This window comes from Meles meles, chromosome 16 (assembly GCF_922984935.1).
Source record: "Meles meles chromosome 16, mMelMel3.1 paternal haplotype, whole genome shotgun sequence".
Taxonomy (NCBI): Eukaryota; Metazoa; Chordata; class Mammalia; order Carnivora; family Mustelidae; genus Meles; species Meles meles.
Genome location: NC_060081.1, coordinates 12,058,768 through 12,076,114, shown reverse-complemented (window position 1 = coordinate 12,076,114; position 17,347 = coordinate 12,058,768). Strand labels below are relative to the sequence as shown.

Here is a 17,347-nt window from a genome sequence, read left to right as displayed (position 1 = left end):
CCCTGCCTTCGGGGTCTTTCTCCACCTCACTTTGATGTCAGCAAGAGTCCTGAGGATCTGGCCAAGGAAATTGCTCCTGTCACTGGCATTCTGTGTGTCCAGGGCTGGAGCAGGGAGCAAACAGGGTTGTCTATTTGGTAGAATTTCAAGGAAATCGGATATAATCCTTTCCCACTCCCTCACCTTTTCCCAGAAGTGTTCTCACCACCCTGTTTGGGGGAATTCTGTCATTGGAATTTCCCACTACTGCAGCTCCCATCTACTTGTGTTTCCTGTGAAACTCAATAGTCTTGGGAGCAGTGACACCAAACATCACAAACACTGTCTGCTTGTTAGCTCTTTGGTTCCCCAGATTGATTTCCAGCAGCTTAAAGCCAGGCCCGGTGAGGGGAAGGGGTAGGGATCTCTTGATAGTGTGGGAGAGTGGCAGGTTCTGCCCTGTGATGCGGATTGGGGTGTGAGCCTCTGGAGGCATTGGGCAGCTGGGGGGGTGAGAGGTAACCTTTAGTCCTGAGGTCCTTGGGCTGTGTGTTGTTTTGAAGTAGGAGTGGCAGAGATTTTGCACCTGAGAGTGCTAGACAGGCTCTCTATGTCTTCTTTTTCTTTCTGTTCCAGAATACAATGTAGTTTTTTCTCTGTGCTTTTCAGGGACTCCTTCTTTCCTGCCGAAGTGCTCAGTCAGAATCATAAAGAAGTAACATGTACAGTTAACTTCAATGATCTGCACTGCTGGAGGAAAGAAAGACATAAGAAACGCACAATCACTGGTCATTGAGAATTCAGCATCAAATCCTCTCATGTTAACATGGGAAGGGAGCCCAGACACCTTCCAGTTAGCCACCTAACTTTACATATGAGGAAACTGAGTCCCTGGAAGTCGGGGGGGGGGGACAGACCTTGAGGTCCCACAGCCAGTTAGTGGCAATGTTTCTGTGAGGCTCTCGAGATCAGTGTTCCTGTCTGCTCCTGTCCCGTGCCCCGTGGCCGTGCACTGTTGGCTGGTCAGAGTCGTTAGCTTAGTGGATAGTCAGCAGTGGGGAAGGGGACACAGTGGGGAATCCCGTTCTGAGTCATTGCTGACCAGAGTGGGGTTTACCTGTGATCCACTACTAGCCCTAGGAGGAATGAAGTGCAGGTATCCGATTTCTCAGTCCTCAAAAACCTTACATAAAGAGTTTCTAAGCTCAGAAACTACACACCAACAGACCAGCCAAATAACTCAAAAGATTATTTTGAGACAATTTGGGAGGTACAAGCAATTTTTCTGCTATTTAGTAGATGAGTCCCTGCATGATGTATGTGTCTGGATAAGTTGAAATGGGGTTTGCCCCAAATGAGCTGTGAATTCATGATTTGAGGGTGTTGTGGACTTTGTTTAGATAAGAATCCCTTCTGTCTCCCCATGTATTGAGCAGCCACTGTGTGTCCAGTTGTACTCTGTTCATTATAAGTGATCCTGTGCTGTGTATAATAAGCCTTTGGAAATAGATAAATTATCTTCCTTACAAATGGGGAAATTGAAATGTGGGGCATTAGGAACTTACATGGGGTTACGTAGGTGGAAATGGTGATGCAGATTCAGACACAGACCCATGCAGCATCCCCTTGGCCAAAGTAAATCACATGGCTAAATCTGAAGGTAAGGACCCCAAAGTCAGGGTGCATCCCACAGAGGGTGGAGGGACAGAGGCGTTCTGCACAGCTGCAAAGGCTACTGCTCCTAACAATTGAACTACCCTAGAGAGAGGGACAGAGATAGACAGAGGTCATAGGAACGGAGACCTGATCATTGAGAGGTAGGAATGGCTATAGTTGTCCCTCCTGTGATCAGAACTGGAGTCCCCATCTGGACACAGTCCTGGGCTGTCACTAACCCTTTGCTGGAAGTGTGTTTGGGTGGGAGTGCTTTCAGACATCTCCTGCCCCTTGCCCTCTCTGCTTCATTCTCCATCATGAATTCCGTTGCTGGGCAAAGAAAGTAAGGAGAGGGAACCGTCCCATCCCGCTCTGCTGATGTAGCATTCCCAGAACAGACTTCTTCCTGGTCTCCATGTCAACCTCATGAACACCAGGTGTGTTGGGGCAGTTCTTTCGAAGCTGAGTCTGGAGATGGATTTCCCAGCTGTCCGGCAGAGCAGAGCGTGTGTGAAAGAATGATGATGGGTGTTTTATGCTGGGATATTAAGGATGGGAAACTTTTTAATCAAGCTCTAGGTCTTCTCATTGGAAAGTGCTACATTTAATCTGAACATAATGTGTTTTGTGTGAGTAGCTGCCAATTTTTCCATAGTGCTTGGATTCAGGGTAGAGCTAAATCAAAAGACAATGTCTCTGGTTTCTGTGATGATGGAGTAGCTGCAGAATCAAAAGGCAAACCGGCAAGGTGATTCTGTGCAGACGAGCATGCCAACTGTCCTGACCACAGGGTTGGGGGCTCCGATTTGGGGGTACACAGACCATGGCAAGGGGCACACAGATCACAGGGTTGGGGCAGGGACTGGGGGAGTACACAGACCCCACCAACCATGCAGGGGGCACCTTGACTATTCAGCAGTGGAGCACAGTGCCATGCGGGGGTGTGGGAGAAGGAAGCATACAGTCTGCCCTGGGAAGTGGGCTGGAGCAGACATTTCCTGTCTCCAGGGAGGGAGAACCTAGAGATGACCACGTGGCTGCAGCCTGAAGGCCGTGGCTTTGCGCTGTGAGTGTGGGAGCAGGAGCCCTGGGGGAGGCCTTTGTGACCTTGGAGGTGATGGAGTGCTCAGTTCTAGATGCTGGTGCTTGGTGGGTGTCAGAGGGAATGCCAAAATGACTCGAGTTGCCTGGCTGGTGCCCAGCTCCAACAGTCTAGCATCCCAGGGAGAGAAGGAGCTTTGGTTTGCTTGCTTGTTTGTACGGTTTTTCTTCTTTTGTTACCTTCCCGAGAGAATAATCTCTTATTCTGAGGTTGGTGATGAATGGCAGCTATTTTTATTTTATCTTATTGCCATGTGTGTTTATTGGTGTTAAGTCTTCATCTTTCCTTTACATATTAATGCAGGGAGAGAGATGCTTTGTGCACGTGTGTAGCTCAGATTGCATTATTTAGACACGCTCATGGCTGGTATGAGTTGTCTGTTCTTTCTTAACCCAAAGAATCCACCCCGGGGAAGCAGTTAGCTCGGGTTTTGCTGAGAAGCTAAATCCTGAGTGTGGGGTAGATGCGTGAGCTGCCCATCCTGCTTGCCCCACGGTCCCTAGTGCATGACCATGTCAAGAAGGCCTTGAGTTTGCTGCAGCAGGTCCATCCTGGCCCTCAGAGCCAGAACGTCGGTGGGAGGTCTGGGAAGGTTAGGATCGCCATGTGGGCTTGGCGACTGTCACCTGAGTACGTAGTGCTGGGAATTCTTTAATTCATTCCAGTGCCCATTTTACAATGAAGATGTCTGCACGCTCATGTGCTGGGATTAATTCCTCTAAAGTGGGTTTGGATGACTATTTTCTTTTACTTGTCAACTTTGTGTTTTTGTTTCATGGCCAGAAAGGCCAAAGGAGAAAGAGGCAGGACTGTGTAAGGACCCAGCCATCCATTTCCAGGTGTTCTGGGGTCAGTGCATGGCGAGGTGGGGTGGGCTGGAGGCAGACCAGTTGGGGGGCTCCTGGCTGAATGGGAGGTCCAAGTGGGACTCAGGCAGGGCCACGAGGGGCCTCAGTGACAGCATGGCAGAGACGTGGTGGTCAGCGGTGATGCCGTTGGGGGGCTCAGTGATCTCACTGAGCCCAGGCTCCTCTGTGAGAAGGGGTAAGATAACTCTGCAGGGGGGCTGGGAGGGGGATCACACAGAACTGTGTTCACAGACAGAGGCTTGGCCCAGGGCTGGTTCATGGGTGACAATGCTAAAGGCAATAGGATGGTAAATTCTGAAAGATAACTGAAAACGCCTAGTTTTCAAAAGCAGCCGGCGTATTCCGTGAAGATGCCTGGGAACTGTGGCCCAGCTCTGCTCCCTGCCTTCCCATTCCCAACATGGTGGCCTTCCCACTTGGGAGCTTGGGCTCACAGCCTTCGCTCCACCTGGAAAGCCCTCTGTTCAATCCCACCTGCTCTGTGGAGCCTCCCTGGGCCCTTGACCCTGAGGAGCATGGTGCCCCTCCTCCTGCCCTAGGGCCAGTGGCCAACCTCCTCCAGGCAGGCCTCGCCTCAGGGGAAGTTGAGGGCTTGTGCATCCGTTCTACTCAGCTCTGAAGGCCCAGGCAGCAGGAGCTGCATTTCCCCAGAGAGGGACTTCAGAAATGCCTGCGAGCCCGAGTCCTCCTGTTATCTGTAGCAGTCCGCCTCCAGGAGATAGCAGTGAGGTCTGCCTTTCTCCAGATGGTGAGACAGGGTGCATGGTAAAGGAAGGGTGGTGATGGGGGTGAATTGGGCTTTTTTCTCACAGTGGGGGCTGTGGCAGAGCAGCTCCCACAGTGTGCCTCTCAGTGACCCTGGGAGGAGGGGACATTTGCTTCCCTTTGTAGGTTGAGTTTGAGAATTAGCATGTTAAATAGCTGTCCTGAGTAATGAGCTGTTAAGCGGTAGACTTGTAATTTGAATCTGGCATTTCCTGGTCCCAGACCAAGACTAGGTGCTAAGCAGCCAGGGACCCTGGGTGGAGGTTGCTTTATGTGTACTTGTGGTCGAGGCTCGTGCAAAGTGACCCTCAGATTCCATCTCAGCACTGGTGTCTGTGTTTCTGACCCTCCATCCCCTGAGAACTGTGTGGAGGTGCTGTACCTGGCATTGGAGAAACCTGGGGGCGGCCCTGGTGATGGGACTTCACATAACAAGTCCCCATGAATACTGGAACAGATAGTCCTTCCTCGCTGGCTAACTGGTCCTCCCGTTTCCACTCGTAATGAAGGACCTTGGAAGCACACGATCTGTTGTGTCCTGAGCCTGTAGGTCTTGTAGATGGGGGCCTCTCTGGGGAGATGGAGCCCAGCCTTCTTCCCATTGCTCTCAGGCAGTCTGGCCTTCATGCCACCCAACTTCGGGGAAGCTGCATGAAACATTTTTGCTGCAGGAAATCTCATGTTTAAGTTCCGCGAGGAGTAGTAGCAGTGTTTTTGGCTGGAGGAAGGGCGTGGAGTGGCATCTGCAATCTTGTGGGGGACCCCTGCCAGGTATTTAGGCCGAGTGGTACTGTTGAGGCTATGGTGACCTTTTGAGACCCTATCCCCAGGCCAGGCTGGGCAGACTCAATTAAATGCACACGACCGAGGGCAGTCCCACTGGGGCGTAGCAGGCACGGCTCTATGGAGTGCGTGTGCACGCACGTGTGTGTGTGTGTGTGTGTGTGTGTTCTCATGATCTGTTGATGCTTCAATAAACCGAATTTAAAAATCCTCACAGGACTCATCATCTGCTTTCCTGATGACAGGGTTTGGGCAAGTAACGAAAGACATTTCGGCCTCACAATATCAAAAGAGCACTGAGTGTAGGAAGCCACTGTCTTTTTCCAGGACATGCTGTCTGCGGCCATGCCCCAGGGGCTGTCACTCTGGGGCCAGGCCACACCTGTCTTGTCATTGCCCAGAGTAAAAGCGAGACACAGAAACGTTCCTCATCCACCTGCATCCACGGAAGAAGTCCTGGGGAGAAGGGGTGCTGTGTGAGGTGGGGCTTACCGCGCAAAGCTGCTTTGAAGAGAAAGCGGCTCATGGATGCCCAGCCCCGGCTCTCTGGTCTGGGGAGCATGCCATCTCGGTCACGTGCTGGGGATGCCAGTCAGTGTGAAGCTGAGCCGTCTGGGAACTCTGGAGAGGCTGCTGAAGCATCAAGTGTTAATAGCCAGATTAAGCTGGTCTGTGAATCAATAGCACGCTTTTCCAAAGCAATTGTACAACATGTTTTGTCTTAATTAGACTTCGGGCATGAACCGTTGATTCTCCTGTGTCTTTGCTCTCTGCATGGAGCCCTTAGTTGGCATACCCGGAAGAAGCATGTTAGCAATGTGTGCGGAACACCTGCCCTCACGGATAGTGAGTCCTGGCCGAAGCCACCCGCGGAGCTGGAGCTAAGCCTCGTTTTGGTCCTGCCTTGGAGTGTGTTCGTGCTGCGCCTGGAGCCCGGTGTGTGCCTCTGCCAGTCCTCTGGGAGAGTTCTGCAGCTTCTGCAGGCTTGTTGCTGCAAGGGTCAGGGACCCACAGGCCAGCACGAGGACTACCGGGCCCCTTGGACCCAGCAGTGTGTGAGTCTGAAGAGTAGAGGCAGTTTCCTCCTTTGTTGCCGGGGCCCTGGTGGCTTCACGCGTGGTCATGGGGACCACACTGCTGTGTGCTGTGGGGCCCTGAGCTCTGCCTTCTCAGCTCTACCCCTTTAGGGAACTCTCTTCCTCGGCACTCCTCTGTTTCTCTTCTCACTCATGGGGCTTGGGACCTCGTTTGCCCAGTTTTTCACTTTCCTGCTCTGGGTTCCGAGGCTCTGTGGCCTTCAGGAGAGTTCACCTAGGGTAAGTGGTGATATTCATACTCAAGTAAGGTGCTGGTAAACCTGACCTCGTGCTTGTGCATAAAACCATGTTTCTGACCCTGGGACATGGCAAGTGTCCTCCATTCAGTGGCAGGAAGGAAGATGACATAATGATCAGGACCCTGGACCCCTGACCGCGTATCTGTGGACATTCACAGTGATTTTATCCTAGGATTTTAGTTCCTTTAAGTTCCATTTTTTTTTTTTTTTCCTGGCTCTGGTGTGTTGCGATTTCAGAATAGGTGGCCTCATGTAACCAGACTGTCATACTGGTCTTTGTACTGGACAGCACCTGCTGCCATCGCTTGGCGTTCTTCAAGGGTCTGGGATAGGCAAAAGGGGCTTCACAATTTCCCGGGTACTCTGAGGGAGGGAATGTGAATGAAACGGATTTAGGTGTGAGAGCTAAAACACGTGATTGGGGATGTTTCTGGACCACCTGGAAGGAACTGGGGATGGCGCTCTACCTGGCCTTGTTGACCCACAGCCCCCTTGCAGTCAGAGAGATTGGTGAGAGACTGAAGGCCTAGGGGAAGGTGGTGAAGGGGACGGGTCTGTTAGCACCATCTCCTGCTGTCTCACAGCCATCCGGCAGAAGGCAATCTATCCTTATCACCCCAGAGTTCAGGGGGAATAACTAAAGCCTGTGGAGGGTCAGTAGTTTGCTCAAAGTCAGGCACCCTCCAAGTGCGAGTGCCAGCCTGGAACAAGAACTTGGGTCTGTGGACTGGACGGAGCACAGGCTTCTTACACTCAGCCCCCGATGGGCCACTGGTATGGGCGCCGAGCATGAGGGCCAGCTGTCGGCAGTCCCTGTGACCAAGAGACCCCTTGATTAGAATGAGCAAGGAGACTCTCCATATAAGTCCTTCATCTATAAGGCTAAAATCCCAAGGCACTGAAAACTGAAAACGTACTTCTCCTGTATTTGGCACAAACTCACTTGACTGCAGAACCTGACCAGCACCATCGTAGTCCATATACGTTAGTGATATACATATTTCGCTGAAGAAGTATGTTGCAGGGCGGGGCCTCTAGGGAGGATTTATGTGACACGGGAGGCCGTGATTCCGCCTTTCCGGCATCTAACCATCTCTGCATCTCTAAGCCCGTATGTCATCAAGGGCTTTTGGCAGCGATGTGGGTCTGCATTGGAAAGGACGAATGAGCAAATTATCGGATCCTGCCCAGATCCTAGTTGTGCCACTTTCCTCCGGCTAGGAACTCTGTGAAATATAAGATTGCCTGCTTCCCCACACCTCAGGCCTCCTGACCTACACCAACTTTTGCTCTCTCAGGGTTTCAATGACTTACCTGTGACACTTAGGTCTTGAGGTACCCGCCTCATAGGAGGCCAGTCAGGTTGTCAGAGGTTAGGAAGAGGCAGTGATCATACCACACAGAACCTTGCATCCAAAATTTGCAGGGTAGAAATTTCTTTAAAGGACTGGTTTCTTCTGGGATCTCACGGAGAGCCATTTGATCTCCGCTGTGTGAGGAGGGATCACTGCCATCCCCCAATGCCTGATATCCAGTAGGAAAGCAGGACCAGTGTGTACAGATCATCTGGACTCCAAACCATTATAAACTATTAATAAATGGACACCTTTATTTCTGAGCCTATCAAGCACATAGAAAATCATTTAATATTTTAAAAATTTTATTGAGGTGCTCAGGCACCTAACAGCTGTCCCAGTTTCTGAGAATGCCAGGCGTGGGTACCACTCTCAGATGGCTTCCACTTGGCCCTGCAGAGTCACCCTCACCCTTGTGCCTGTGTGTACCTGGAGGCTGAGCTGTCTGGACCACAGCCCGGGAACATGGTTGGATTTGTCCAATAGGAAGCATGTCCAGGAGGAAGAACCATGGACCAGGATGTTACTGCCTGCCGCCTCCTTCCACAGAGACCTCTGCTCCTGTCCACAGAGCTCTTCTGTCTGGGTTCTGCATAACTCTTTCTCTTTTTCCTCTTTTGGTCCAGGATGCTAAAGTTATGTCAGTGCTGCTAGTGGTAGGGGGCTGTACTACCCTGGATGCAATGTCCCAAACCCTGCCTGCACTCCTGGAAATTTCCTTCGTACAAACTCTCTCCATTACCCAGTGGAGTGTGTCATCTCTCTTCTCCCAGGACCAGCCCGATAAAACTACCAAACCGAAAGAATGCTTCTGATCTTGGCCTGAGCAACCCTGTGGCACCTCGGCTGGTTGCTGCCAGCTGGCTGAGTTGTCCCTTTGTAATGTCACTAGTTTTAATACAATTTCATCAGCCCTGTGTCCCAAACTACCTTGTTGGCCAAAGGTGGAGGCTGCAGGAAAATGTATTGAACTTCTGTCTCCAAGAACTTGCAAAACCTAGACATGTGGCACTTGCAACTGTTCAGAAAAGGCAAAGGAATCCAAAATCCTTGTGCCTTATGAGAAAAGGAAGTTAAAAATCAGGATGACTGTTAATAGCTGTAATTGCTTTTGCCTTCCTCCCCTTACAGTTACGGGAGCCTTGGCGTCCAGGAGCTTGTCTTAGTCCTTAGTGTATTAGGGCACGTGAACATGCAGAGGTGTTCTTGTCTAAAGACCAGTTCACAAAGGAGGCATTTTAATGTGAATATGCCAGGTCTTAAAATTGGATGAAGCCAGAAAGAACGTTAGCCTACAGAGACGTCATTAAAGACATTTTTCCTCCCTACATTATTAGGCACCCCAGGTGACCTCCCAGAACAGAATTTTCTGGTCGTGTGGGCCTAAAGCCGCCCCACTCCTTTTCTGGTGCCGGTTGTTATAGGTTTCCTGATGGCACACTGGGATTTTTGCAAGGCAAGGCACGGTCACCAAAGGAGAGTGACTTATTTTGCCATTTGCTACCATTTTTTTCCTCCTTGCACAATAGGATCCTATCAAGGCCCGGGAGGTGGTTACCCTGACCCTCGTCTGTGGAACAGGGGCAAAAGTGGTTGTCACGATGGAGGACACATGGGGGTAAGATGGCAGATGGCTCGAGAGCTCCTACAGGATGACTGAAATCACTTTCTTATTTAGTAGCTTCTGGAAATCTTTATGCCCATGTGGTAGAAAAACAGATGGAGGTCCCGTAAAGGAAGCGGTACCAGTGTCTGTAGAGCATAAGAGAATGCATCTTGACTCCAAATCACAGCTATGAATAAATTGACAAATTTATTTGGGGGCTTATCAAGGACATAAAAAAATCATTCTGGCTGGCAAATGAAAATGGCATTGTGTTGCTCACTAACATTCGTTTGTCAACTGTTCTTGGAATGGGTGTTAAATTATAACTGAGGAGCTGGCATTCTGAAGCTGAACTGGGATTTTCCAAGCTGTCAGATGAAAATTATTAACTCTCTCTTCTTCCATCCTTCCTCTGTTCCCCTGCAAAAAGAGCCCTTTCTTTGCTGTCATATGACTTGGAATGCACACTCTTTGTGCACACAGTATTGTAGTGAATGACACATTATCACCAACTGGCTGGAGATGATTCTTCTCATTCTTTGCTCCCAACTGGAGTAGGATTTCAAATCCTTTGCTTGTACATAAGGGAGTCTCAGAAACAACCATTTCAGATAGTTACTTGACTAACGGTTGTGTGTACTTATTCTATAGAGAAATGTTGTTTGTTTATGCGTTTGGATTTTCTTGACATATGTCTCAGTTCGGCAATAATGAGTCCAGGAGGCACCACTCTTACAAGTACCTTTGGCTAAACATTGGGTGTAGTGGAAATCTGTGTAAAGATGTCAGCACTGGGATATCTTTGGTTTGGATTTCGAGGCACGTGGAGGGCTGTGTTGATTTCCATGCCCTCTGTGTGACTCTCTTGTTCTGGCTGGCAGAGGTCTTGTGGCTTCGTGTAACAAAATGGAAGATGAAGGGTCGTGGGTGCTTGACTTCTGGGAATGAATGCTGAGGGAGGATGTGTGGGTATGGAAAAATGCCTGTTGTGGATGGTTTGGGGCTTTTTTTTTTAGCCCCATTCTGGGTGACAATGAAATCTTAAAAAGTAGGAAAATTGGAAACCCATAAACTTTTTCAGACTAGCAAATTTGGTCATCTAGGTGACCTAGGTCACCTAGGTGAACTAGGTGATCGCCAAGGATCCTTGCAACTCTGTGATTCTTGGATTCTATACCTTTGGGGCCCTTTGACCTGGATCAGGCCTTCTCTTCTTTAACATGCTGACTGACCATGGAAGGATCTTGTTAAAATGTAGATTCTGGCCCTGTAGGTCCAGGGACATGCCTGGAAGTCACCAATAACCAAAGAAACGCTCTGATGATACCAGTGCTCTGGACCCATGGATCATATTTGGACTACCGTGAATGTAGGTGGCCAAAGTTGTGGGGTGAACCAAACCCTTTCTTTGTCTCCTTGGGATTTTCAGAGCTCATCACATTATTTTTTCTCTTTGGCAGTAAAGAGAAACATGGAAGGCAAAGGGGGAACTTCTGTTTCCAGCCATCCAGTGCATTGCATCCAGGCACACAATAGATTAATTCATCGGGAGAAGAAATGAGTGAATTCAGTAGCACAGAATACTCAGGCTCCCCCCCGCCTCTCCCCTCCCTTGCACACACACATGCTCATACACACACATGTGTCCACACACACACACCAGATTCCATTACCTGGAATGCTCTGTCACCCCACCAAGCTCCCATGTCTTTATTCTATGTCACTCAGTCCATTTTCCTAACACTTCTCCACATACCATGCCTGGGCCTAATTCCTCTAACTAAAATGTCTTCATCTACCCAAAGCCCATCATTTTTCTAGAGCAACTCAAGCCCTAACTCCTGAAAGCCTCCGACTCCCTCCCTCCCTGTTCCACCCCTGGTCTTTGGAAGCAAGGATACAGACCCCTGGACCAATCTGCCGCAGCTCTGGCAGTCCTCCCTGAAGTGCTGCTGTTGCTCACATACCTTTCCACGCCTCAGGATGGGGCTTCAGAGTCCTTCACAACACAGTGCTCTTGACAGCCTCTCACAACAGCTTGAGACATCTTTTTCATCCTGGCTTAGGGCAGAAGGATCATCTTTGTTCTCTGTCTATGTATTTTCTGCCTCTTTGCCTGGATGGTGAATTTGTTGAGAATGGAGACCATGTGTACAGCTGTTTGCTTTATTGTGGTTTCCCAGGAGTGCTTGGTGCATAGTAGCCGCAAAGGCGGAGTGCTTGGTGCAGGTTAGGCGTAGAGACAGAGTGCTTGGTGCGGGGTAGGCCCAGAGGCAGAGTGCTTGCTGCAGAGTAGATGCATAGTAAGTGATGACCTGACTGCCTGGAGCAGCTCCAGCTCATACATTCTCATGTGCTCACTTATTTCCCGATGGGACCATCATTTCCTTGAGCTGGGAAGTGTTCAGAACTGGTCACTGAGTGGGTCAAACAGAGCTTAATTTGAGATACTCTTCTCATGAGTCTGGGGTATGAGGCAGGGTACCATTTACCATAATTCCCTTAAGAATGCTGTCAAGATAATGTGGAGGAACACCAGAAAAGCAACAACAGAAGGCTGTCAGGAGGAAAAAGAAACAGGGCAATTTCTGTTTTTCTGCATTATGCTTGAGGAGGAGGGACGTTGTTTTGATTTTCAGTGTTCTGCATGCAGCTGCCTCTGTTGCTTTTGGTTGAACAAGGCCCACCTCCTCGAAATGTGAGTGGGATGCTGTGTGTCATTGCTGAAAGCTGGGGCTGCTTCCCTGCTGCACAGGGTCAAAGGGTGGGAACACTAGGATGGGGTTCGGGGCTCAGGCCCACGGGGATCTTGGGCCACATGATTGGGGCATCCTTATGAGATGCCACAAAGCCCTCTCCACCTTGGCGATGCTCTTGGAGGAGGCTGCCATCCTTGTGGTCTTCTAGGGCCAGGCAGTCCCTGCATGCTGGGAAGAAGAGATTTGGGGAGGCCGAATCACTTTCCAGTGGAGCACAGGGCCCACCTGCTCCTGCTGGTTCCTCTTTGCTCCCAAGCTCCCAGGCTCTAGGGTTCATCCACAGACTTCAGAGTCGGAATCTCTACTTGGCAAAGTTACCAGTTTCAAATGACCTTTGCCTCTCATCTCTGTTGAGGGGCTGCTGAAAGCCAAGTCATACTTGATGTCTCTCCGGTCTGAAAATAGTTGGCATTTGTAAATGTTTCCTTCTAACTAAAAACATTTATGCTCATAACAGGAAATGTGGGCTGTATAAATGTATAAAAATAACGTTTAAAGAAGGATATAGAACTTGCCCTTTCTGTAATCCAGAGAAAACCCTTGCTAATATTTTGGTGTTCTGCATATGTGTTTGTTTTCCAAACCTGATTGGGAGCATGTTAAACATGAAGTATTGTATCCTGGTCTTTTCACTTAGTGCTGTACTTAGCTAGAATATTTTCACTTCATTAAAACATTTTCTGTTTTTTTTAGATGGGATATTTAATAGCCATGGAAATAAATTGTTACAAAATTTCTCATAATTTATGTAACCATTGACCTATTAGAGATTATTCCATTTTTTTCCCCCTCCACTTGAAATAATATTATCCTTTTGTTTAAAGTAGCATTTCCTAATTGCTATTTTGGACCTTTTTCTTCTGTATCCTTTTTTTTTTTTCTCTTTTGCCAATTTTCTATTCTCGTACTTTGGGAAATGTCTGTCTAGTGGAGCCGGCATTCCGAAGGGGGCCACACCTGCCTGGCTTACTGGATAGCCGTGGGGGGGTATGTACACGGAATGTGTCAGCCCCATAGTTACGGGCAGGAAGACGGGACTTCTGCTGAGACACAAGTGAAGAAAAGTGGTAGAAAGAAGACCCAGTCTTTGACACACCTGGGCGGCTCCTGCTCTGTGGCCAAACCACGAGGCAGTGTCCATCAGGCCTCCCGGACCGCTGCACGCCCTGAGAGGCACGTGGGTTTGTGTGGCCTTAGGGCTGCCATTGCAGAGGTGGGGAAAGGGGAAGAAAAATCCTCTTTCAGAAAATACCCAGCCCTGCAATGCAACTACACGGATCCCCACGGCAACTGTAGTCTTCAGTGTCCTCTCTGCTGGGTTTGCAGCCCAGCTTGTACAACATGGCCGTATCCATTTGTGCATGGTCAGAGGACACCAAAACCTGGGAAAGGAGCCCCGGCCCTGGCCTGCCTTTTCTTGACAGCTCTGGGCATTCAGCGCATTGTCAGTCGCCGGCAGCCTGGGCCCTCCGAGAGCAGGAGGGCTGGCCAGCGACAGAAGGGGGACCACCCCTTTGCTCAACCACACAGCCACTCCCCTCCCCTGCCTGGTTGGAGTCAGCTTCCCCCAGGCCAGGCAGCCTCCTTGCTGAACCCACTGACCACTAGAAGACAAAGGGCATAAAGACCATGCCAACCTGGGAGCTCCTTTCTCAAATTAAATCCAGTTTCCCAGACCTATTTAGTTGTCCTTGGGGGGCAGTGTTCTGTCAACATGGGAGTGAATTAGGCCAATGAGTGAGTATCCTGCCCTAGCATCCCTACTTGGCTGTCAGAATTTCTTAAAATCACCTGCATGGAATTGATGTGAAGGAAATACTCTCTTGCCCACATTTAGGCAGGAAGATTGTGGTTTATTTTCAGACCAGGAGTCAGAAGAACCAGGAGAATGGTCCACGTTCACTCTCTGCCCACATTTCCTTGCCCTGCGGAGACCACAGCTTGAGTAGCCACGTCCCCTTGTGTGTCCTCCAGGAGCATTCCTGCTCCAGGCATCCAGCCCCTGCCCGACAGTCCGGCCTGAAAAGGGATCCTGGAGTCTGACTTCTGAGCTATCAGCAGAGAGCTGTTTGTAGGCTTTGATTGTTCCTTGGGCCCCTCCCTGACATAAAGCTGCTCTAGCTGGCAAGTTTTCTTCTGTTGTTTCGAAACAGGAGTCTGTGTTTCAGATCGAGCTCCTCGGCAGGAGCTTTTGCCCTGTTGGAGAGCTTCTCACAGTAGGTGTCCTGTCCTCTGCCTCCTTCCCCTGAGAGCTGGATGTTGAAGCATCTGTGTGTGATCTGGGGACTCCGCTGGGACGAAGGCAGGCACAGCTGCTGCAGGGCAGGACCTCACCTGGGTCCTGGGGCATCATCACCACCCCAAGACGGCTCCAAGGGAGGCCCACCTGGAGGAGGTGCTGGCTCCGCGGGGGCCTTGGCAGATGCTGGACCTGGAGGCCTGTGTGTCACTGTACGCAGAGGAGGTGCAAGAATGACTGAGAAGGAACTTAGTAAGGAGAGAAGCGGTGGGGGGATACTGTGTTCTGTAGCGGACACAGTTTTCTCAGTTGTTATTTTAGCTAGTATTTGTTGAACACTGGCAACACTTAGGCTGCAGTATGGGTGCACTCGATGTGGGAGCTCACCCCAAAGGTCTAGCCATCCATCTCTTCGCTCACTCATGCATGCAACTCACTTACTGAGCCCCCCACTGTATGCCAGGCACGGGGCCTGCCCTACGCACATGGTGGGAGGTTGCTCCAGTCAGCTTCTGCTCTCAGGGAGCTCCTGGCTCAGGTGGGACAGGCGACTGGGATGTAAACACCCAAATACACATCTACAAGTCATGGTAAGTACCTCGGAGAAAGTGAGCAAGGAAGAACTACAAACATGGAAGGAAACTGCACAGGGTAGGTAGTCAGGAAATGGTTCTGAAGAGCTGATTCCCAGGGAAGAATTTGCTGTTGATTTACCCTTCTTTCGTTGACATTATTTTTATATTATTACCATAAATGCTGTGAGTAGTAGAAAAAACTAATCTCTGCTTAACTTCTTTAAGGATACCCTTTGCTGAAACATTGCAAGGAAGCCCAAGAAAGGGGAGAGGAAAGGGGTGAGATTCTGCTACCAGGGTGATCAGAACCTCAGTAGCCACCTGGACAAGGAGGAACCAGGCATCTGCCCTAGAGCACCGCCCCCTAACCCTGGGCCTCCAGGTGTAACCCTAAGCTGACTGACAGCCATGCTGGCACCTGGTGTGGTGTGAGAATGTGTCCAGCAGGGGCGTCCTTCCCTGGATAGAGAGCGACTGTTCCAATCAGACCTGTCTGTAGGGAGAGGGAACCAGAGGTAGGCAGGCATTGTGGCAGCATCGGGGGAGGGATGGAACGTATGAGACAGTACGAGTTGGTGTAAAGAAGTCACCAAATAGACGGACAGAAGCAAAGGAGACAGAGGGCAGGTCATGCACTCACAATCTCAGCCGTAATTCCAAGATGGGAAGGGAGCTGTCTGAGGAGGTCTCACATCTGGTCAGGTTTGTGCACGGTCAGCAGTGGGGTCCCATGGCCTGTGGGTCCCAGGAGGAGGGTCTTCCTGGCAGAGGACAGGGCGAGGAATCCCTTTCTTACGGGGCAATGAGCCCCACCTGACCCTGGTCACCATCTGCACTTTGCTGGGCCCGGTGGAGGCCAAGCCCCAGGTAGTAGAGCAGGGAAGTTAGTTAGGTGCTCCTTGCAGGACCTCCGATGCATGCTCTCTCCCACGATGCAGGTCACTGCCCATGACCTGGGGGCATCCTGGGCCCCACTCTGCCCCTCACCCAGCTTTGGCACACCCGTCAGCTCCTCACAAAGAGCCCACTTGTCTTACCTCCTCCTGTGTGGGTCTCCGTCTCTTCTTCCCTGGATGATGGGGATATCGCCTGAATCTTCCTACTCCTTCCCTTGTCCCTGCATCTGCTCCCACACAGTAGCCAGAGTGGTCCTGTTAGAACAGAAGTCAGACCATGCCAGTCCCAGACTCAACTCCCACCCCCTCCGGTGCCTCCCATCACAGGGAAAATTTGAGAGCTTGTGGTGGCCTCCAAGGACTCGACTCCCTGTCCCACATCCAGTGCCTCACTGGCCACTTCTCTCCCCCAGACCCCGCAACCACAGAGGCCCAGGCCATTCCTGTCCGGAGGTGGACATTTGCACTTGCTATTTTCACTGCCATGTTACTGTCAGTGAAGCCTTCTTTGACTGATGACTCTACTTAAAACCACAAACTTGCCTTCCCCAATTCCTTCCTGTCCCCTCTCCCTTTGTTATTTTTTCCCAGAGGACTTTTTAACATTTAGCTTTCTCTATATTTTATTTGTACATTTTGTTATTGTCTTCCTTTCCCACTAAAATTTTAGGTCCTGGAGAACAGGGATTTTTCCTACTTTGGTTGCTACTGTAACCGCATAATCAGGAATGGTACTTGGCACATAAAGCCCTCAACACATAGCTGGGTGATTGCCTGTAAGGCTACCCTGAGCAAAGTCTGCTGGATGGCCTCTGGAGCCTTTTGAAATGAGGGGACACCCCCATGATTCACTCCCAGTCCTTTGACCTTTCATCCCCAGGACAGGAAGACAGCTCCCCAGGAGAAGCGCTGAGAATCACTAGGGGGTGAAATTGCCTTTCATTTCCTAAATTTCCCTCTTGGGAGCTAAAAGGAAACCTTGAATTATAAGGCCCCTCTTTGCCATATACTTGATGAATCTCAAAGCTTCTGGAATATTCTAATCAGGAGGATAAAAAAAGAGAAAGGGTGAGAGAGAATCTGCAAGCAAGGCTTTCCTTTGCTCACTCTCTGCTCTGTTGTGGGCACCAGATGGAGGATGTGGCTGTGGTGCAGGCTAATTGATTTATTGATTAAAATGCTTAGAAAACTCAGCATGTACAGCCAGGCTGAACATTCAATTAAAAAGCCTGAAATGAAAATTCAGAATTGCTGAATGACAAGTAGGATGTGCAGAGCCAACTAAGGAAGGAATAAAATGATAAAGCTTAAAGCAGGAAGGATTTGTTCTATTTATTCATTTTGTCCTTTCTTCTGTCATTTGTAAACCAGAAAGCCCTGCAGCCCCATCATGCACAGTCAGTGAGCAAATGAGCAAGTGAACGAAA

At 50.0% G+C, this 17,347-nt stretch overlaps 1 protein-coding gene across 1 annotated transcript in view; it reads left to right on the top strand.

Moving 5' to 3' along the window:
- The window catches only part of SH3RF3 (SH3 domain containing ring finger 3), a 398,130-nt gene that overhangs the window by 154,989 nt on the left and 225,794 nt on the right, over positions 1–17,347 (top strand). The gene's annotated exons all lie outside the window — the stretch shown is intronic.